The sequence below is a fragment of the Phyllostomus discolor genome, chromosome 9 (genome assembly GCF_004126475.2).
Source record: "Phyllostomus discolor isolate MPI-MPIP mPhyDis1 chromosome 9, mPhyDis1.pri.v3, whole genome shotgun sequence".
In the NCBI taxonomy this organism is placed as follows: Eukaryota; Metazoa; Chordata; class Mammalia; order Chiroptera; family Phyllostomidae; genus Phyllostomus; species Phyllostomus discolor.
Genome location: NC_040911.2, coordinates 18,337,902 through 18,360,493, shown reverse-complemented (window position 1 = coordinate 18,360,493; position 22,592 = coordinate 18,337,902). Strand labels below are relative to the sequence as shown.

At 55.3% G+C, this 22,592-nt stretch overlaps 1 protein-coding gene across 1 annotated transcript in view; it reads right to left on the bottom strand.

The window, feature by feature from the left end:
* ZBTB7C (zinc finger and BTB domain containing 7C) overlaps positions 1–22,592 on the bottom strand; it is a 298,354-nt gene that overhangs the window by 222,591 nt on the left and 53,171 nt on the right. Inside the window, exon 2 of the mRNA XM_036010240.1 lies at positions 4,924–5,151. The gene's annotated coding sequence lies outside the window, so the exon portion shown is untranslated. The remainder of the gene's footprint in view (positions 1–4,923; positions 5,152–22,592) is intronic.

Sequence of the window (22,592 nt, the reverse complement as noted above, 5' to 3'; positions counted from 1 at the left end):
AGCAAAGAGATCACCACATCATACTCTCAGATCTCTGGAGAGCAACCTTCATAACACCTCCTGCTTTCCGAATGAATGCACGCAGACCCGGCAACAGGGTTCTGCCATTGCAATGGTTTCTCGTGCCCATTTAAGAGGCAAGACCGTGAAGGCCTGGGGAAGGTGAGAGATCTGTACAGGGTCACACAGCAAGCTTGGAAACAGCCAGGATTAAATCTCTGTCTAAACGTGCCTGGTTTTGTAAAGCCCTCTCCTCATTGTCCCCCAAATGTGCCATAGATTACTTTTTAAAGTAGGTGTTGTCATAATGACACTGGTTTGGAGGGCCCTTGTAGGGTCCGTGACAACCTTGAGCGTTCCAGACTCAGGAGAGGCAACAGGAGTCGGGAGCCAGCTCCTCCAATGGGAAGGACCCTCCGTCCAGATGGGCAGCAGCACAGGGGTCCACAGACCGCGACGGTACATGTCCACGGACCGCTGACCCAGCCACACACCAGTGCCCGAGCCTGAAGCGCTTCCATTCATTCTGTAGACTTCGTACTGATTCCAGCAGAGCCGACACCCAAGTCCGCTTTGCGTTGCCAGCCTCTACCCCCTTGCCCTGCTCTTTCCACACCGGACCCTGTACACACGGCCTTCAAGCCTCCTTCCCCATCACGGAGTCCTCACTAAACCCAAGCCAGGTGGGAGAGAAGGACCTGTGGGACTTCCTTACACGGCTGTGTCACGCCCCTTGGGCCCAGAAGGACAAGTTACGGACTTTCACGGTGATCCGGGCAGACTCCAGACTCAGATGACAGGAGGGCACACTGCTGCCACCGCTGACACCCTCTCCCGGAGGAGAACAGGAGGTGAGTAGCTGACCCAGAGGCGCTGGGCCCGTGGAGAGGAGCGCCTAGGGGAGGGAGCACATGGCTGAGTCCGCTGGTGAGGGGACCATGCTGGGGGCACCAACCCGCCACGGGCTGCTGAGTGGACAGGTGCCGTGAGACTCACCCCAGTCCCCAGACCAGAAAACGCACCCAGGCAGGGAATTAAGAGTCTCAATAATATCTTGTAACTTTACAAAGGATTGTCACATACCCTGTCTCATTCGATTTTCAGAAAAACCCCAGCAGGCAAACATTATGTAGTTCATCCTTCAGAGCAGGCTGGGCATAGGAGAGCTTGATTTTGCTGAGTGCCGGCCCCAAACCGGCTGCAGGTGTCGGGGTGCTATGTGAGTACCTGTGCATGGCAATTACTGTTTTCTGCTGCGGTTGGGGGCCCGCTACTGGAGCAGCCGCCATTTACAGAATAATAAAGAATGCACTCCCCAAGCCCCAGAGAGAATAGCCATGTGCTGTGACCATGGGCTCCCTGGCCCTCAGGGGAGTTACCTGCATTTTTATGACTAAGGAAAGAAAGACGTCAGGTAAGGTGGGGATGGACGTTTACGACAAAGGCTGAGGCTGGGAGACAGAAAAAAGAGGGTTGAAGGTCATGCAGCTTTCAGAGCAGGATCCTGGGTTGGATCCCAAGGTAGCTGGGATGGCCTAGGTAACAAGTCTGGGGGCAGGCAGTCCTCACTCCACAGAAGCACAGTGCCCTGGCAGTGCCCATGCCTCGGAGATGGGAGCCCGCGGGTTCCAGCGCTCCCCGTGGCAGAGCTGACAGAGGGGCACAGACTGCCTGCAGCGCTTGGCTCCTCCAGATGACCAGGTCTAGATGAGGAGGGGCCACAGGCAGCTGCCACCACCCGGGGCCAAGTCTAAGCCTCACCGCCTCCCCGCCTGTCCTGACCCGAGAAGCCCCCCAGTTCTCCTCCAGCAGAAGGACAGAAACAGAACAACAGAAATGCCTGCTGGGAAATTTCAGCAAACTTAGCCAGGAGGGGAACTCAAATAGGTTTTCATTTGATTGAGGAAAATAAAAAGGATTGTTTCTGGACATCAAATGTCGCAGAGCAATTATTCATTAGTTGATTTAGTCCTGATAGTTACCCAACAAGATAGAAATTATTAGTTTCACTTTTAATGAAGCTTCTGAGACTCAGGGCGCTTCAGGAACCGCCTGAGGTCAGCCCCAGACCCCGAGCAGGTGGCCGTGTTCTGAGCCCAGCTGGTGGGACGCACGGCCGGGGCTGGTGCCAGAGAACACATGTAATGCTCCAGAGCAGTGTCCAACCTTTTGGCATCCCTGGGCCACATATTAAATACAGAAACTCTAATGAAAACTGATGAGCAAAACAAAAAGATTTTAAGTGAATTTACGATTTTGTGTTGGGCCGCATTCATAGCCATCGAGGGCTGCGTGCAGCCTGCGGGCCGAGGGCTGGACACCCCCGTGACCAGTCTCTGGTCATTCAAGCCAGTTTGCCCGGGGACCGTTCCAGATGTGTCACAAGAAGAGGACATAATAGTAAATCCTGCTATTTAGCTCAGGAGTCACCTAGTCTCTGGGTATGCCTTGGCAAGATGTTCTAGATTCGAGTTCATGTTCTAGACCCGAGCTGTCCAATACAGGAGCCGTTAGCCACAGGTAGCTACTGAGCATGAGAAATGTAGCTAGGCCAAGCTGAGATGTATGGTCAGTGTCAAATATACCCTGGACTTCAAAGATGAATGTAAACTATCTCACTAATGTTTATATTGGTTGCATGTTGCAAGGGTAGTACTTTGACCATGTCGAGTGACATGAAACACGTTACAAATCATTTCACTTTCTATATTTACCTTTTTTAAGGTGGCTACGAGAAAATTAAAAATAACATGCGTGGCTCGTGCTCAGCATCTCCTGCGCAGCCCTGTTCCAGGTGCCCAGTCTTGCCGGGGTTCTGTACCCACCCTCCCCTGCCCACTCCCAACAACAGGAAGCGTCTCGAGCATTCCGAGAAGGTCCTCTCCTCTGAACACTTCCGGGAATTCCTGGACCCACCTGTTTCAGCCATACCCAGTGCCCATAAAGAATCCCCAGGCCCACAACTGCCAAAGCACTCACGTGTGTTGTAGGCACTAGTTCTGAGTCCTCTGATCCACCTTAAACCACCTTATCCATGGCCAGAGGGGGTGTGATAACCAGGCTTTCAATGGCCAAGTCTCCAACCCTGGGAGCAATGGGCAGCCCCGGGAATTAGGCTGTGTTTTTCCCAGCCTCCTTTGCTCCCACCCCCACCAGACTGTGAGCTCCTGCATAAGCAGAACAATGGAGTTAAACTAAATGTATCGATCACTTTTTAGGCTGCCAGCCGCTGTGCCAAAAGTATTTTGCATGTTTTATTTTATTTAATTCTCCCACCCAGCCTGTGAGTAAGTATTGTCCCATTTCGAAGGCAGGAGCCTGAGGCCCTCAGAGTCTCGGATCTGCCTTCACTCTCACACATCTTCCCATACCACTCCCTCCCTGGGAGCAGACCCCCACCAGTCATTCTTGCATTTTGGTGCCTAGCATGGGGCCCAGAGGTAAATATCGGTGAGGTTTAAGAACCTTCTGATAGACCAAATCCTATGCTCTTCTGTGCAGGCTTTGTGCGTGATGGAAGTCCTCACCTACCCACCTGCAGGCTGGACCTGTCCTGCCTCCTCCTACCCTCTTTCACCTCCCACCCCGAGGCCCCACAGGGTCAGGCCTGCTCAGGTCCCCAGTCAGGGCTAAGATGCACAGACCGCCTGCCCCACCGAGAGGCGGGCTCTGGGAATAGCCCAGGGCCAGCAGCACATTGTGCTCTGGGGTCCCCAGGGACGCAGCTGGCCCCGGGCAGCTGTGGAGCTGCCAGTTCCGCAACTAAGCCCCTCTAGGCAGAACAAGCCCCCAACTGTCCTTGCTGGGGCCCCTGGAATTCGATTACCCTTTCACTTCCTCGTACAGACAGGAGCCAAGTCCTGAGCCTGCCTGGTGCCTGCAGCTGATCCATTTCCTGGAGCTAGGCTCTGATTTCTGGGGTTTTTTCTTCATTTTATTCTTTCTGCCTGATTTAGAATGAGGCCACCCAGAAGTCTCACTACTCTGCCCTCCCCACCCCTTGGCTTGACCTGTGGACCCTGACACTGGCTGCACTGGAATGGAATTTGCCACACCCCCTTAGGCCTCCTGCCCCAAGCCATTGGCTCTCCCCCACCCCCGCCCCTGGTCAGTTTCCCAAGGCCCCAGGCTATTTTTGCTCGCACCCTAGCCTGCCATTTCCCGGTTTCCCAGTGGAAGTTGCCAGAGTGGTATACTGCAAAACACGCACAATGAAGACCACAGGGCCAATGAAACAGAACTCGGCTTTGGGGTATCCAGTCCCACTGCCCCCCACCCTGATCCTTCCAACCTCAGGTCCTGCCTTCTAGGCTCTGGGGACCTGTGTGATGCCTCCTGCCTTGGCTGGCCACCCCACCGTGTCTGCCAGCCCCTCCTGGGCTCTGCAGACCATGACCTCCCCCAGCCACCACTTATCATCTGTTCCTTGCCCTGGCATTCTTGCAGGGATAGAGGGAGCCACGAAGTCCCCCTTCCCTTTTTGTTTTTTTTTTTTACAAGAAATACTGACCTATTACTTCTCACCAACCCACAAAAGAGCTGCTGTGCCTCCTGCTGTCTCTGTTTCCCCCTGCCACCACCTCCCTGACTCCCAGGGGAGCTGATGGGAATGATGACTTCCTGATTTGTTACTCTGAGTTCTTCAAACAAGAGGTGTCACATCGGTAATGGCATCAGGCCTTCCCATTAGACATAGGAAGTGAACCCACCTGATGCTAAATCTTCCGGAGCCTGGCTCCCACAGGTGCACGGGGCCGAAAACTAATAACTGGAAAGCATCCATCTATCACCTTATCAGGCCTTACTAGGTTTGTTTGCATAGTTATCTTCCCAAGAGTTGACATTTTATGTCTCCTGCAGGCTGATGTATTCTCCTACCTGTCATATCATTCAGAAAGAATAGAGGGGCCTCAGGTTCATTACCTGTCATTACACTGTGTACATGTCGCCGGGGGCCGAAGCATCGATTCTTCTTGAGTCTCCCAGCTGGTGCAGCCTCCTGACTCAGAGGCTCCAGGTCCAGCGAGCTGCGGATGACGCACACTTCTCAGGCCCCGGGAGGGCTCCTCGCCATCCCTCACTGCTTTCCTGGCCGGCCCACTCTCCAGGGGTGGTGAGGCCTGCTGAGCTCGAGGCTGCTTCCAAGGGGACCTACAAGAAGAACAGAGGCCTCTGTGACCAGGGCCAAAGACCCATGTCCAAGTTGTAACTGTTCTAGGACTTTCCAGCCATCCTCTCATTGTTCTTTACTATTAGGTCTTGCGGTTCCTGGTGACTCTACGAATCTGCATCAGCCGCAGTCTTTCTTCACTGCCCACGCCCCGCCTACCAACGCTACCGCCAGGTCTCTGCGTGCACGTGGGCACACGCACATCTTATTCCTGTCTTCTCGCCCCGAGTATTTCAGTTTATCTTCCGGAAAGACCTGCCTTCAGTCACTCGTCCGAACCGCCATTCCGAGCGTGGCTCACACCCAGCAACCGAACCTTGCTGCAGGGAAGAGCAAGGACCCGGCTGCTCTCCCTCCACCATCGAGACCTCGAAAAACAAGGACAAGTCGACTGGGGTCAGTCCTCAACTCTGGTAGCCTAGGTCCCAGGGATAAGGCACGCGTGTAGTCTGGGGGCTCCAGAAAGGCCACCCATCTGTGGCTGAGGCTGCTTTCACAGACCTTCACTCAGAGCAACAGACAAGGGTGGAGATGCAGACCCCACTGGGTGAGGGGCACAGACACGGGATCCTTTGAGTGACCATATTCCGTAGCCAAGACCACAGGCTCACACTCTGGGATGGGGGTGGAGGGGGGGTTAAGGGCTCCAGCGAGAAGCAGCCCTGTTCCAGCGTGGAGATCCGCTCAGCCTGTACCTCTGACCAGGCTTGGGCCCCAGCAGCTAGGGTGGAGGGGGAGGGCTCCTGTGGCCTGGATGGCTGTGACCTTGAGCCCAAGTCTCCGGCTCCTCCAGGCGTCCGTGGACCCCCTGCTGAGAAGCGGCTGAGCAGGTGGACAGCTCTACCAGGGCACCCAGCGCTGCAGGCTGGAGGAAGCACCCTGAGCAGGTATGGGGGAGGCAAAGGAAGGTGGGGACGTGAAGCCCCATGAATTTCGTAGTCACGACAATGACAGTGCCTTACCACCCTACAATGGTTTGTACCCCTCAAGCTGTTGTGCATCATCGGACCCATTTGACTCCTAGTAGAGATGTAAAGGGGTATTTAAAGAGGAAGAAACAGAGGCACAGAGGGGTGAGCTAGAGAAAGAGTCAAGACTGGAATCTTTGACCCCCAGTGATCGTCCTTTCCAGCAAGATCCCTGGTGCTAGGGTGATTTCCAGTCTCCTCTGGGGTGTGGCCGGTCAGTCTGTGTGGGGAGGAGGAGGGAAACGGAGGCAGGCTTGGCCAGCTGTGGGGGATGGGGAGAAAAGGAGAACCATCAGGCCTTCAGTTGCTCCCCATAGCGGGGGTCTAGGAGGAGAAAGCACAGAGAGATCAGAGTGATAAATAGGGAAGACAGAGCTGTGGGGGCTCCCAGCTACCAGGAGCGGTGGTCAGAGAGGAAATTGGCTGTGATAAATAGCCACAGCTTCAGGGGCTGGGCTGACCTTGAGCCTCCTGGGTGACCTGGCTCCCCATGGCTCTGGCTTCTAAGGCAGTTCTGGGCAAGGCAGTACTGGGGGCTAGAAGTCCCTTTGAAAGAACAAAGAAATTACTGTTATTACCTTCAAAAAGCATATATACATGCCGATGCTCTTTTGTATATATGAGTTATTTCTAAATAATGAAAATTTTAAAAAAACATGCAATTGTACTCATAGGAAGAAAGATCTCAGCTGCTCCTGTCAGTGAGATTCTCCGCTTGATTTCAAAGCTGCTCGGCTTCTCCTGACACAGGGGAAGTCACAGCCTAGGAAATCCCTACCTGGCAACGGAAGGCAGGGCTGACCCACACGCTCACCTCCTGTCCACAGAGGACCAGACCTCAGAGCATGAGGTCGCAGGGAGAACAGAAAGGCCTCCCCTCGGTGTTAGCACTCTGTGTCCCAGGTAGCCTGATGGGTCTGCGTTCAGCCTTACAGCTTTTAGTGAGCCCTACTATGTGCACTGGGTGCCATGCAGGAGGGAGAGCACGGCGCACCCCTTGGAAGCCGATCACCGGCCAATCCCACTGGCTGCACGGGTCACCCGGTGGCTCCAGTTCCCAGGCAAACCCCTCGAGCACATCCGTTTTGGCCAGGGGTGGGGAAGGTGGGGCCAGGAGCCGTCCCAAGGCCTCCTGCAAGGCGGGGCTGAAGCACATCCACAGCAGATGGTGCTGTCGCCCTCACTCCGGGGTTCCCGTTCCTAATTATCTGTGCTGTCAGCAAAACAATTAACCCTCCAAGAAAAATTGCACCGTCCACTCCCAACCATAATAAGAGGCAATTTTTTTCCAAGGACGAGGGACACTTAGGGCAGCGGCAGAGGGGAAAGTAGGGCAGCCTCAGGCCGGGCTCCAGCTCTCACTGGCCCTGGGCGATTTCGCCGTCCTCTGACCTCCCAGGTCTGCCACGGGCATCGCACCGCAGCCCCTCCTGCCTCGGGGCCTGCATCTCCTTTCCCATAAAAGGAGGGTGTGAGCCCCACCTCTGGATTCCTGGGGTCCCCTGGAGTCCCACTGTGCCCCCATTCTATCTATACAAGCCCAGTTCTTTTCCTCTGAATTTTAAGTTCCTTTGGAGCAGAGGCTGAATTTCCCTTCCTCCCTCCCTTGCTCCCTCCTTCCTTTCCTTCCTTCCGTTATTGGATATTGACCATGTTTCTTCCAGTGGATACAAAGAAAAATATCTATTCAACCTTCATGACCACTCCTTGGAGCTTCCTTCCTCTGAGATACGGGCAGAGGGGGGAGGTGGGGGCAGGGAGGGGGCTGCCAGCTGCTTGAGCACTTGGCACTTGCTTGGCATCAGGCTGTAGGAGGGAAGTCCTGTTGCTGCATTTCATTCTCCCTGAAGACTCGGCTGTAGGAAGGCAGCCTCTTCTCCAGAGAGCTGAATTGGATGAGCAAGCCACTCCGGTCCCCGGGGCAGGCCTGCGGAGGGGTGGAGAGGTGGGATACAAGGAGATCTGAAAGCCCCTAACAGCCGCTTTGGGGCTAGTGGCAGCGGAGGGCCTGCCGTCTGCAGGCCCTCATTACATAGGGAGGCATGAGCGGAGGAGCCAGATGCCCTAGTTAAAGGGACTGCTCTACAGAAGGGACTAAGGCATGATGTTTGTTCCCCAGGAGTCTACTATTTAAGGCTGGGATCAGTTGGTCTCATTCATCCGTCATCACGCACTGTCACGGAGAAGAAGACAGGGTGAGTAGGAAATTGTAGAACCTTCGCTGTCAGAGCCTGCAGCGATGATGTCACCCGGGGCCACATTTTGCAGGTATGATTTGGAGAGGTTCAAGGGCAGGCCACTCGCAGACAGGGAGAGTTGGAATAAGAAGCTGCCACTTAGGGGCCCCACATCCAGGTCTCACCCTGTCGCACTCCACTCCGCCTCCCAGGATCACCCCTGAACAGACTGGGGGGCATACAGGGCAGAAAGGACAGGAAAGTCCAGAACGGGGCACTGTCCGGGGGGCTGCAGGAGCCCTCCTTAGGCAGGGACGGCACTCGGGGAACCTGGGGAACTGGAACAGATCAGGACTGAGGCGGGGGCAGGGAGCCGGGACCCCTCCCCCACCACCACTTTGGCCTAGTTCAAGCCATGTGACATCTCCCTCCCCCCTCCCCCGCTTCTGGCTACCAGCACTGGGCCTCACCCAGCACCCAGGAGCACAGGCTCAGATGCCAGCTCCCCGGTATAAAAGGAGTGTGTTTATATTCAAAGTGGGCTGCTGCCCACTCGGAATCTGCCCACTTGAAGGCAGCACATGTGACTGCACCCCCTGCCCAGAGCCCAAGAGGGACAGACGCCAACCTCTGGCTGGAGACATTTCTAAATATGAGTCTGGCACAAAGAGTCAGGTTCCCAGGCCTCCTCTGCCCTGGGAGACCCAGCCAGAATCTCCGAGGCTGCCGGGAGGCTGAGGGCTGTGGGCAGGCAGGATCAGGAGGCAGCCAGCTGAGACAGCCACCAGCCCCGGAAACATCACCTGAACCCCCCCACTGGCCTTCCAGCCTCATTAGGGAAGAGAAAGGATTGCTCTGCACCCCAAAAGCCTAATCAATTGCCTGAAACCCTTGGCAGGGTGGATAGGAAAGCCGCTGCCTCCTCAAATGTGCATGGATTTAAAATATACAAATGGAATATTTTTCTTCCCCTCTCCTCAACCCCCCGAAGCCTGGGATGCTTGTTAAAAATAGCCTTGCTGTGGCATGGATCCTACAAAACCCAACGGCTGGCAGGAAAATGAAGGGGACATTGGAGACAACACTAAGTGGTCACCCCTGGGGAGTGGGCTGGGGAGGGTTGAGGCGGGGCTTGCAAGTGTTTCTGGACACACTTCTTGCTGCTTGGAGTTTTCACAACAAGCAGGCATTATTTTTATTAGTTTGTTTTGTAAAATGGGGGTTTGCCCACTGCATCCTCTAGCCTAAACTTAAACCTGAACTTGCACTGACTAGCAACCAAGGGCCCAGTGCTGGCTGGCCTGACGGGCACTGAACCCTCAGCACCCGGGCACCAGATGCCAGTACAGCCCAGGGTCAGGGTCAGGACAGGAGCACTGGATGCAGAGCCTCGGATCTGTAACCAGCTGGTTGCGTGACCTCAGACAAGTCACTGAGCTCCCTGAGCTGCAGCTTCTGCACCTGTAAAGTGAGGCAGTTGGATTAAACGCTAAGCCAGGCAGCTTTGGATGCCCTCGCATTTATTTCACAAGGGTAAGGACTGAGAGAAAACACCTAAGATTTGTCCTGTGTTTGTCCTCAAAGGACGAGGGGAATGTGTCCCTGGGCAGAGGTGGGGCTTTCAAGCAGGAGGTAGGCAGGAGAAGAGAAGCTGTTCTGAGAGCAGCGATCAACTCCATTCCTTGCTGATGGGGTCTGCAAGGTAGAAAGAGCATCGCTTTGGTAGCCAAAGTGTCCTGGGTCCAAGTCCTGACTCCAGCTCTTTGTAACTATGAGACCTCAAGCAACAGCTGATCCCCAGTGCCAATCAACCTCCTCAACTATAAATGGAGTTCAAATGCCCACATCCAAAGGCTGTTGTGAATAGTCTATGTAATGAAGTAAAAAAGTACCCAGCTCCTCGAGGATCTTAACATCCTGTTATTCTTTTCTTCCTCCCACTGTTACCCTGCGCTACGCTGCAGGGTGGTTAAGTGTGTGGGCTCTGGAATCGGGTTTGTATCCCAACCCCACCACCTAGTTACTTGTGACCTTGGGCGGGCATCGTCGCAACTCCATGCCTGAGCTTCTTCATCGATAAAGCGGGAGTGAGCGGGGGCTGGTGGTTGTGCTGGCCCCGCCCACACTCCTGCCCCTGCCTGCCAGCGGGGCCCTCAGTTTTCAATCTTGCATTTTCCATCAGTCTGACTTGTGGAACTTCCTTCGCAGGCCTCCCCTCATCCCCGAAACCTCTCTAAGCTTCCTGGCCCACAGCCACCCACAGTCGTGACAACTGTGGTCGTCCCGCTGGCCTGGCCCTTCCCTGGCCACTCCTGCCCCCTCACCACTTGGTGCCTGCTCAGCAGGCTGTACCCCTGGCCAGGGGTGTCCACTCAGTCCCGGAGCCGTGGGGAAGGCGTGTTTCAGGTCAGTGCTTCTCAGGCTGTAATGTGCTTAGGAATCTTGGGAACCTGGGGTCTTGGCCAAATACAGACGCAGACTCTGATTCAGTAGGTGCCGGAGGGGGTCTAAGATGCTGCATTTCTAACACACTCCTGGGGGTGCCCAGACCACACTGGTCTGGGACCCCCCTTTGATCAGCAGGGCTGTAGAGCAGGGAAATCCTGGCGTGTGTGTTGGGTGGGGGGTGGGGGAGGGGGCCAGGACAAGGCTGGCCAGTTGTCCAAATCAGAAAGATAAGAATTTTGACAGCGATGGCATGATGGAGACCACGTGTGGGTTCAAGAGACACTGAAGAGGCAAAGTAGCAGAATGTTTTACAAAAAAGATGTGACGTTACCCAGCCCATAAAAATAAAGTGCATCAAGGTCACACAGCCACCCCAAAAGGCACTCAGGACACGGTAACTGGAAAAGCAGACCACCCGTGACACACACACCCATTGCCCCCCAACCGCCCCCGCCCCCCCCCCCAACCAAACTCGCATTTAAGAAAACAGACGGAAGGGCTGCAGCTCCGGACCACAAAGGCCACGTTACGGTGAGGGAACCGCACGTACAATTATTTATTTGTCATTGTCTAGATGGGTTTAATGCAGTTTTATCATTTTGTCATCTAAAATTTATCTCCTGTGGATCCTCAGAGGCCCGCTCCCCCAAAACTGTCAGTTGCCCTGTGATGCTGAGGTCTCATACATTTCGAGCACACACTGCCACGGCTGCGAGGGCTGGGAAATGGCGCATTAAATCTTCTCAAACCCCAAAATAAAGCAACCCACATTCTGTTTTTCCTCTGAGTCAAGGGTCCAGTGCTTTGGAAGTCTGGCGCTATCACCTGTCACTATAGCAACAAGGAGACCCTGGTAACCCCGAGCTTGTGATTATTAAGAGCTGAAATAGGAAGTCTGTGGGTAGATGTTCAGCAAGAAGCTGCCACAGGTTTGCACCGGACGGGCCGGGCTTGGAGGCCCTCCCCGTCTCTCTTGAAAGAAACAGAAAGCAAAAATGCGACTCCAGGAGCTGGCTCCTGCAAGAGTACAAGGAGTGCTTGTCATTTTCTTCTTTGTTTTCCATTTCGGGGCTGTAAGCTGCCTTTCAACCCAGTTCCTGACATGCCTGAGGGCGGGCTGTTCCAGAGCAGCGTCACACCTGCTGGCCAGGGGATGCCTGTGGCCGGCTGACTTGGTGGGCACCGCCACACCCTCCCAGCTCCAGTCCCAGGTTCCCCGTGCACCTCTGATCAGCTCTTCTGACTTCCCAGCGCCACCCACCCATTCCCTGGGCCCCACCCCGCTCTGTGCAGGGTCTCTTCTGCATGTCCTCGGGCAGAGGTTTTAGGCCCCCATCTCCCCCCACCAAGGTTAGGATCGCATCTCCGGGAGGCTGGAGAGGGTTCCAGCGCCGGTCTGGCTGCTCCTGCCTGAGGTACGGTGTCTGCCCCCAGGCCTGCTCCCCAGCCCCTGATTCCAGTCCGAGGCCCCATTCCGCCACCATCTGGCTGCACGACCTTGGGCAACTCACTTCGCAACTCTGAACCTCAGCTGCACCACCTGTAAACATTTTTCAGTGCGTTTGTGGAATCTCATGGTCTCTTGGAGTCTGAACACCCTATGATGCCATTGGGAATAAGCATTTATCTAGCCACACAGAGGAGGTATTTCCCAGACAAGGGCTTCCCAGACAACTAACATTGCCCTTCAAGCACCAAAATGTGTTTTGTTTCAACCCTACTGGACCATGCATGTATGTGTTTGTATATGTACATATATGTGTGTGTATATATGTATGTGTGTGTGTGTGTGTGTGTGTATATTTTTTTAAGAGGGAGAGAAACATCAATCAGTTGCCTCTGGCACATGCCCCAACCAGGAACTGAACCCGTAACCTAGGCAGGTGCCCTGGCTGGGAATCAAAGAGGCAACCCTTCGCCTTGTGGAACACGCCCAACTCACAGAGCCACACTGGTCAGGGCCACAATGCATTTGCTTAATGTTTACATACTTCTCTTCCTCTTGGGACAAAGAATATAAAACCTAAAATTTGTTCGTGTACGCCTCTCCCCATTTTTGTTATGCACACACACAAACTGTTTAAAAAAAAAAAAAAAAAAAAAAAACCTGTTCCAGCTTTGTTCCTGGCCGTGGCTGAAGTGCTAAAGCTAACGAAGCCTTGTGTGGCCGGCCCCTGATAACTCTCCGAGGCTCTCTGCTGTACCCGGCGACCGGTCCTGCTGCTCTGGCTTCTCTGCTCTTCTGCCTGCGCCCTCCCGCAGTGAGGTGCCCAGAGGTCGGAAGCTTCCCCTGCAGAAGCTTCCCCTGCAGAAGCTTCCCCTGCTTCTAGTGTGCAACTTGGAATCCTCCTAGGTCAGCCAACCCCAGGACTCTGAGCAAGGTCGAGGGGAAGGGGTGTCCTTAGGAATAAGGGGCTATGGTTTCAGCCCTGATCGGAGGCTCTTCTCAGTCTCCTTGGCAGCTGTGTTCTGGGTAGGAGAGGTGGTAGCAGGCGGCCCTCTGGACAAGTGCAGTCCCTGTGTCTGGAGCCCTCACCTGAAGTGGCGCTGACTCCTGCTCCACCGGCTGGTTTTCCCAGAGCTGGGTTTAGAGACTGTTGGAGTTGCTGGCCTTACCACCTGGGCCAGACTGGAAGGTAAGCTCAGGTTTAGAATTTAACCCCAACTCTATACATTCCTGGTGTCAGGAAGGAATGTTCTGCAAACTGATCCCCTAGTTCAATATGTCCTTGCCTGGCTTCTTCCTCTAAGAGATGTTACCATTCCTAAATTAGGCATTCTTTGTCCTGTTTTCCCTAGAAGCCACCCAGAGGCACTAGGCCTGATGCAGGCTCATCCCTGGACCAGAAACATCCGGAAAAGCAATGCATATCCCCTCCCCGCCTCTGGCAGCCTGAAGCCTCGACGCCTCTGCCTTTGCTCCTCCATCCCAGGTCAGAGCCAGCTTCCGCCAACAAGCTCTTACTGCACCCTTCGTCCCCAGCTTCTGGTGGCCTCTTCTGCTACCTGATGCAGTCACTCTGCTCTATCGCCAAACCTCCGTGTCCCCGGGAATGCGTGAACTTCCTGCTCCGTGCAGTCCAGAGCCCACCACATCACTAATGCTCTGCAGGATGCCAGCGGAGGGCCTGGAGGTTGTGGTCAGAGACGAGAATTTCAGAGCTTTCAGGCTGGGAGGGGGGCAGTTCTGAAAGGAGATCTTTATGAAAAGGCCAGGCTGCCCACTCTGGGAGGGGGAAGCTTCCAGGGATGAAAGAGTGAAGGCACTTTGAGACCAAGGTGAGAGACGGTTTGCAAAATGCTTGGGTCAGCAAGAAAAAGGGCAGGGAATGGGGGCACAGGAGGCCTGGGAGGCACATGTGGGAGGCCTCTGAGGAGAGAAGGTGAGTGATGGGTGAGGGTGAGGAAGGCAGCTGCAGGGGCCGGGAGGGCATGTGAGTGTGCTGGTGGGCTCACCCATCCTGCTTGACAGACCACCTGGGCCCAGGCTTCCACCCAGAGGGCTGTCAGGAAGGGGCCTCTGCACCCCACATCCCTGCTGGGTCTGGCAGCAATGAAATGAGCCAAGACAGTAAAATAGCATGAACCTTGCAAAACAGTAACAACCGCCAAGAGCCCAGCGTTTCCCAGGGATAAGTCAAGCCAGTCAGCACGGCTGCCCCAGCCCGGGACCGGCACCTATTTCTGCTTTGCTGCCCCATCTTCCAGGAGCAGGGGCTTTTACACTGTCGGGGCTGACGCTACCACAAGGGCCAGACCCAGCTCTACACACCCTGGTGACACCCCAGGTCTGAGTCCAGCCCCCACTTTTATAGATGAGTGAAGTGAAGCTTAGGAAGGGTAAGCAGCCCAGGTCACCCAGCTCCCAAATGAGGAGCCTGGATTCAAACCCTCAGCCACCTGACTCCTAAGAATGCCCCTTGGGCACCACACTTCACTGCGGACCGACTCTTCCTCACCCGGGCAAGGACAGTGGCTGCTGGCTGCTTTGTTCCAGGGGCCCTGCTGTGTCCCTGCATGAAAACACTTGCTCCCAATCTCCTGCAGAGGCAGAGACGGTGCCGGCAGGATCACTCCCTCAGGCAGGGCCAGTTTCCAAGAGTTACAGCATGTACACATGTCACCTGGCTGTGCACGCTGCCACCTCTGCTCGACACACACAGTGCATCTGGCCAAGAGAGGGAGCCTTGCAAGTTGGACCAGAGGACACTGGAAGCAGGGTGGAGGGGTGGGGGGCGGAGACAGGAAGCAGGAGAGGGCAGCTGGGGCTGGGGGCTTCCAGTGCAGCCCTGGGCGGCTGGCAGGACTTGAGAAGCACCTCTTAGCAGCTTGGTGGCTCCCTCTAATCAAAGAGTCCCAGCACCCAGGCAATACACCGTAGGGGAGCAGGGACTGAAGGAGGAAATCACTTTCCCCCTTCATTTCCTCTACAGAACGGCCACAGAGAAAGGCACTGGTGGAGGAGGACAAAGGGAAATGTTCTCCTTATCGTGAGGCTCTATCTTTGTTGCTTCTTGCATCCTTCCTAATGCCCACTTGGCACCACCCAAAGCAATCTACGGGGGCTGTATACGTGCTCCCACTTGACAGGCTTTAGTGAGGTTCTGTTCTGCGTCAGGGCCTGTCGAGAGGATGAGCAGACAGCAAACACTACAGCAGACCCCTGCACGGGAGCGGGCGATCTCATGGGGACAGGAGGTGGGACACACACCTCCTGCCAGGAACCCGAGGCATCCTGTCCTTGAGTGGTGCTGGAAGGAGGGGTGCCCTCGCTAAGTGCATCAGGGGGAAAGTTCAGAGCAGATCCAAGCTTCCCAAGAGGTGGTGGGCTCTCTGGCCATGAAGGGGTTTAAGGCTGATGGGCCACAAGCAGGGGAATGAGGGGAAGTCCAGACCAGCAGGCCCAAGTGGGCAAAGGACCTAGAAATGCCACACACAACAGGCCATGGGTGGGGGTGGGAGGACACGGCGCCCACATTCCAGGGGCCAGTTTTAAAGGGCAAGGAGAGACACTGCAAAACTTGCCATGAAGCCCCCCCTGGCATGGGGACTAGGTTGTGTGTGCGGTCTCCACACACGGCACAGTGCCTGGCCATACTGGGCACCCCGAAAGTCCTTCAAGAAGTCAGCGGGGTTCCCCGCATGGAGTCTGCCCCGCACAGCACTGCAGTGAAATTCAGGGTCTGTTTCCTCCAGGCACGTGCTGTGGGCGCCCCTCTAACTGAACTGTGGGCTTCTTTCAAAAACTGTTTTCTTTAGTTGTTGTTCGGCACGTTAGTTCCCTGTGACCGCGGTAACAAATCAGCACAAAGTTAGTGGCTTAAACAACACCGGTTTATTTTCTTACAGTTCTGGAGGTCGTTTTTAAGTCTCACACAGGTGCCGGCCAGACCGGGTTCCTTCCTGGGGTCAGGGAGAATCCCTCGCTTTTTCAAGCCTTGTGGCTGGCTCGTGGGTCCTTTCCTCCACTTCCCAAGCCACCGACATAGCACCTCTCTGACTGTTCTTCCCTGGTCATGTCTCCCCGTCTGACCACAGCCAGGAAAGGTTCTCTGCTTTTGAGGACTCCTGTGGTTCGACTAGGGCCCACCTGGCCAATCCAGGGTCCTCTCCCCACCTCAAGGGGGCTATAACCTTAACCACACCTGCAAAGCCCCTTGTGCCAAGTGAAACAACATATTTATAGATCCTGGGGGTTAGGGCATGGGCATTTGGGGGGGGCATTATTCTGCCTACCACAGATAGGAAATACAGTCACACTGTTCAAAATTCAAATGGCACAACAGGCTATTGAATCAAGGATTTCGCTCCCAGACCTGTCCCCTATCCCTGCCACCCACTGCCCAGCTTCCTTCCCTGCTGATAGTTCCTGGTGTTTCTATTCCACAAGACTCTACACCTGTGTGAATAAAGAGTGACGTGTATTCTTCTTACCTTTTGTACACAGGTGGTACCACACCGTAACACTGTGACATACTGCTTTTATCACAATACCTCTGAGCTCATCCCAGGCCGGTGTTATAAAAGCATCCTTGCTCTTTTCCATGGCTGCATACTATTCCACTGTGTGGTTGCACTATATCTGGTTAGTCTACTCTCCTGCTGATAAACACTTATTGTTTCTAGCCTTTTGCTCTTACAGACATTACTGCAATGAACAACCTTATACATACATCCTGTCCTATATGTGCCTGGATCTGCAGGATAAATGCATGGAGGTGAAACCCCTGGATCAAAGGATTTGAGCATTGAAACTTCACGGCCACTGTTGAATTGCCCTCCATGGAGTTGAATCCGTTCACACACACACATGCCCTCCTCCGACCATGGATGGGAGTGACGTGTAGACTCGCTTTGGCAGGGAAGCCATGGCTTGTATTTCCTGTGTGTCCCTCGTGGTGCTCCTTCCAGAGACCGACTCAGGAAGCCCTGGGGGCTCACCACTGCTCACAGTTCCCTGGACTCTTGTGGGTGATGGGGGCAGGGACTGAAAAGGAGGATGCAGCCAGCAGCCAGCAGCCAGCAAGGAGGGGTCCTCCAAGTTCAAAGGCTTTAAAAGAACAGTGGCTTTGTGCATCTCAACCAGCTAACCTTCTCCTCCCGCATGGACGCCCCGCCGGGTTGGGAGCCAGTGGGTTTCCCCAGAGGGGAGACCGTATTACCGCCGACTGAAGGAGGGCCTCTCAGCATTGACGAGCCCCAGAAGGAGATTACAAGTGACTTTGGGTTTTCAAAGTCCCAGCTGCACCCGTGTTAAGAAAGAACTGTTTTCTTGCTCTTAATCCATTCCTGGCGGAGATGTTGCTTCAAACTGAATGAACCTTTTATGTGCTGAAGTCAACTGCAATCTAAAAGATAAGTTAAATCACTTATTCTGGAAGACGTGAAACCTTTGATTGGAGTGATGGATTAAGGTTTCCCAGCAGCAGTTGCGTGGCCTGGGGAGCCCAAAAAGTGCCCATTCCCTGCCCGCCCCCCGGTGTGGCCCAGCCCCACCTCGGCCACAGAGCAAACTTCGGCTCGGCACAGGACCCAGAACCCTGGCCACTGGGAGAGTTCTCTCTGGCAGAGCATGGAGGAGGCTGGGTGGAGAGACCAGACTGCTAAGTCCCTGAAAGTGAGCCTCAGGGGCCCTGGCAGGCAGAAGGCCAGAGACTGGGGGTGCCATGCCCCTGACCAGTCCCCTTTCTCACTCTATTTGACCTTCTAGGTTCAGCTCAAGGGTCCCCTCTCCCAAGAAGCCACAGGCTGGGATCCAGTGGGTGCTTCCACAGCGTGTTCCCAGAGCACCTCTCACCCTAAAATGCAACCTTGTCGGTCCACCTAATTTGGCTTCAACCGGACCGTGAGCGCTCCAAGGGCAGCACCCAGTACCACGCTCGACCCCACCAGGTGCTCAGAAACACTTGACGAGGGAATGAAACTGAGCCCCAGAAGCAGCGAGAAGAGCTACCTGCCCTGACGGTGTCACCCACCGATCCATCCAATGCTCACAGCCCTGCTGGGCGCCAACCACCGTGTCAGGCCCTGGGGGCATCCAAGGGTTCCAACAGGGCTTCTTGTTCGAAAATGCTGCTGTGGCCCCAAAGGCCTACAGTGTGAGCCCCTCTTTTTAGTGGAAACTTCACCTCCAGGAAGTCCCTGTCCCCAGCAGAAGTCACACTGTCACTCGGTGGTCCTCTTTGGCTCCTCGGCCAGCCAGGGGTGGGGTACAGGAGAGAGAAGCTTGAATCTAGGGCTAGGATGCTGCCAGGGGCTGGGGGCGGGCACTGCAGCGGGCAGCCCCAGGGGCACCGGGCGCCAGGAGATGAAAATGTATCTCAGAGTTAAGAGCTGATCTTTGGGGAAGAACAGAAGTGAACCAAGTTGAAGGCAGAGGTGATGAACAAGCAGGGGAGCAAAGGGAGGTCAAGCTCAGAGGTGGCTGGGAAGCTGTCCTTGGGTCTGGAGCCTGGGCCCAGGCTTCCCTCACCCCTCGAGCTCAGCGGGGCCTCAGGCAAGCCATCCATCAGCCGTAGGCATCTGTATGTGAGAGTCCTAGCATCAACTGCTGTGCATTAAGTAAAAGCTAAGAAATTTCTCTGGAAGTCAATACAGGAACAGAAATGGTTATAGTAACTTTTTTTGTTGTTTTTGCCATGTCCTGCCATCTGCACAGAGCTTCCTATCCAGTACCTACTTATCCTCAAAGCAATGCTGGGGAAAAGGTAACGATAGTCATACCCAATTCACGGATGTAAAAACTGAGGTTCAGGTAGCCCCAAATCACACAGATAACAAGCAGCTGAGCTGATAGCAATGTCCGGATCCTCTAACTCCAAAGAGAGTGTTCTGTGGGCCACACCAAGATGCACCCCGCAGGGCCCAAAACCACAGCCTCTAGCTTGCCGGAAACCCTCTTCCTCCTTCGATCCTGTCACTTTCCCCAGATCTGTTGATGGACGAATGAGCTTTCCTAGGCTCTTGGGAACCAGCAGTGTTGGGGGCGGGGGGGGGGGGGGGGGGGGGGGCGGGTAGGGGTGGAGTGGAGTAGGCCAGCAAAGCATCTTCACCCAGCTATCCAGCTGCAGGCTGGAATCAGCCTCTGACCCCTGTGGGGCTTGGAGACAGCCCCTGTCTCCCAATTTCCTCTAATTTTACGTATCTTTGATGTTAAAACCACTTAATGACCCTAATCGAGGCGCTTTCAGGGAAATGTACTCAGGGCATTTCTCAAAGGGCCTTGGAGCTTTGTGACAACTCGGAGAGCAGGGCAGAGCTGGCCTTCCCGAGAGGCCACCTATTAGGTTCCCGTCACTGCGTGCATGTGTGCTCAGCTATCTGAGAAGGACATCAGGCCACTACTGGTGCACAGGAGGAGTGGGATGGCCGCGGCATGCGCCCACAGCCGTCAGACAGCCTGGGGGATGTCGGGCCCAAAGGGCAGGCCCTGCACTGTCCGGGGCAGCACCCGGGTGGGCGGAGAGCTGAGACGGAGGCAGCGCCGGGCCTCACCCCTCCTGCCCCCCGCAGAGGCTCTGCCTCCACTCCAGGCCACTCCTGGGCCTCCCAAAGTTTTCTTCCTTCAGCAAATCGTGTGGAATCAAAGCCACTCAGGTGGGAGCAGAAATCAGCCTCCAGTTTCCCAGGTACCGCCGTTCTGCAACAGCGGCGTCCGAGGGTGAGATGGCGCGGAAACGCCGAGGAAACCCACACCTGCGGGCAAAACCCCGTCCTTGCACGAGACCCGCGTGAACGGGTGGCCCAGGCTGCCCACACCGACCTCGACGTGAACACGATTAATGACTTTGTCCATTCCCGCTTCCTGTCGGAACTTTACGGGTCCTGTGTACACGGCTCCCACTTACAGACCATCTGATATGGAAAAAACGTGACTTTGAAGCAGGAAAATAAAGAGGTGATTGATCACCTGGCAAAAGGACTCACTGAGATCTCCTTGTCAACACATCGTCTCCAAATAAAATCAGAACAGAGTGTCTCTTCCTCCTCCGTTTTCGCAGCGTCTGTATCTAATGGACTTGAAAACACGACTGGAGAGACGGCTACTCCTGCTTCCTGACGGAGGGTCCAGCACCGACCCCAGTCCGTCCGGCCTGTTAGGCAGGAGAGGAGAAGGCCGGTGTGTTTGGGCCAGGCCTGAGACTCGGCGGTTCACTCCCCTCAATATTCTGAAGAAAGGAAGGAAGATGGGGCGTGGGCCGAGCTACTGTGAGCCCACCAATCCCACTGAAGCCCCCCTATGACATGGCATCCAGCACCCCCGGCCTCAACCACCCCGAGAACAACCTGTCGTCCAGGTCTCAGAGGGCTTCCCTGCACCCACTCCGTCCGGTGCTGCTTCTCTGACAGGTGACAGTGGCACTCCACCTCTGCCACACCTGGCCTTTCCCCCTCTGCCTCCGGGTTCATCAGAGAGTTTACCTGTCCCAGGTCCCCTGCCCACTGGTCCTTGGAGAAGGAGACTGACGCATAAACCTCCGCTAAGGGGGCCTGGCACACACTGCACGCTAAGGTTACCGACTTTTCTTCTTGGGCGTCCCTGGCTCACAGCACAAGCCTCGTGGAGAGGGTAATGTTTAGAACAAAAGGAGATCATCTCTCGTCGTGAAATTTCAAGGACTTCAGGGGGAGACACTGAGGGGTGGGCAGGGAGGGGGAACAACAGGGAAGTCTCATGAAACCTTGAAGTCATGTCAGACACACAGGCTGAGCTACTACTGAAAACCTGTTCTTCAAAACTCAAAGGAGCCCATTTCCAGGTGTCTGCCTGGGGGAGCCCAGCTGTGCTGGTGTGTTCCCAGTTCTCTAGGGACTAAAGTCTGAACTCCTCACCTGGGCATTTCAGGCCTTCGACAAGCCACACCCCATAAAGCCTTCTGCCCTTCCTGCCCCTGCTTGGAACTCCACTGGGCACTGGCTTCCATGCCAAATCCCAGGCCTACTCTGGGCTTTCTGGTCTGTGTTCCTGCGCTCAGGCCCAGACCCGACGGTCTTTTCACTCACCAGAGACTGCACAACTCCAGGGGGCGCCACTTCCACTGTAGGCCATGTGCCTGCAGTGGATGGCACAGTAATCCAGATCTGCCCACCCTCACAGCCCCTCTGCTCACAGCCTCTCTGCTTCAGAAGCCCCCAGCTCCCTCTCCCCTCCTTCCTCTCCCTCTCCCCCACTTCCTCTCCCCCTCCCCTACTTCCTCTCTCTCTCCCCTACTTCCTTGGTGCCTCACACCTTCAGCTCAGCTCAGGATTTTGACACTTACTGCCTCATAATTCTCTTGATCTGGTGGGTGGAAGTAGGTCCCAATTAGAGTAAGGGTGCCCTGGGGGCAATGACCGGTTTTCTAAGTGTGGTCCTGGCGCCAGCAGCAGCGCAGCACCCTGCCATCTGTCAGAAACACAAATGCTTGCCCTCCCTCCCCAGACCCTTGGAATCAGATACTCTGGAGGTGGACCCAGCACCCTTTTTAGCAAGGAGAGGAAGCTTGAGAACCCTCCCCCCAAAGGTATAGGATCCTGCTTTGCTGGGTCTGCTGGATTGATCAGCGGGCGTTTCCAGCTAGGAGAGGAGCTGGCCCAGCCGAGGCTGCCCACCTCATTGTCTGTCGTGAGGACCCAACTCCCATGCTTGTGCTAACACATCGCAAAGTGCCTTGCCAGCGGCCGGACCGCTGTACCGTGCCGGGGCCGACCATAAAACTCCAGGCAGCCAGCCTGCCTGCAGCCCTCCTCCAAAGGGCACGCTTGTCCAACAACCTTCCCCTGGTCCTGCGAACCGGGTGGGTAAATTAGTCAGCAACCAATTAGCATTTAACATGTCCCTGTCTCCCTTTCAAGTGACCTGCTCCCGCCGTAGTAGGTGCTTTTCTGACAGAGCTGGGCATCTCTTGGGTCCTCCTCCAACCCCCCCCCCACACCTTTCACAGCCTGCTCTGGCCAACCCCAACATCCCAGCTCCTGGGCAAAACTGGGGCGGAGAGGGGAGGCTGGACAAGAAGTAAAGAGCCCAGCGCCAAGCCCAACTCCAAACTCACAGAATCAGACTCTTTAGGAGGGCCCAGCAGTCCTGATGTTGCACAAGTCTCCAGGGTCGTGCTCATCATCAGGTAATCAAAAAACAACCAGTGGGCCCACCCTCCCTGGGCCCACCCTCCCTGGTCTAACAGATGGGGAAACGGAGGCCCTGGACAGGGACTCAGCATTCCCCGACCAACCCAGAGCATGCAGCAATCTCTCCACCCTCTCAGCCCCCTCAGCTCTCACAGCCTGGATCCCACCCACAGTTCCTCATGCACGCCACCCTACGCCATACTCCTGAATATTCCTCCTGTT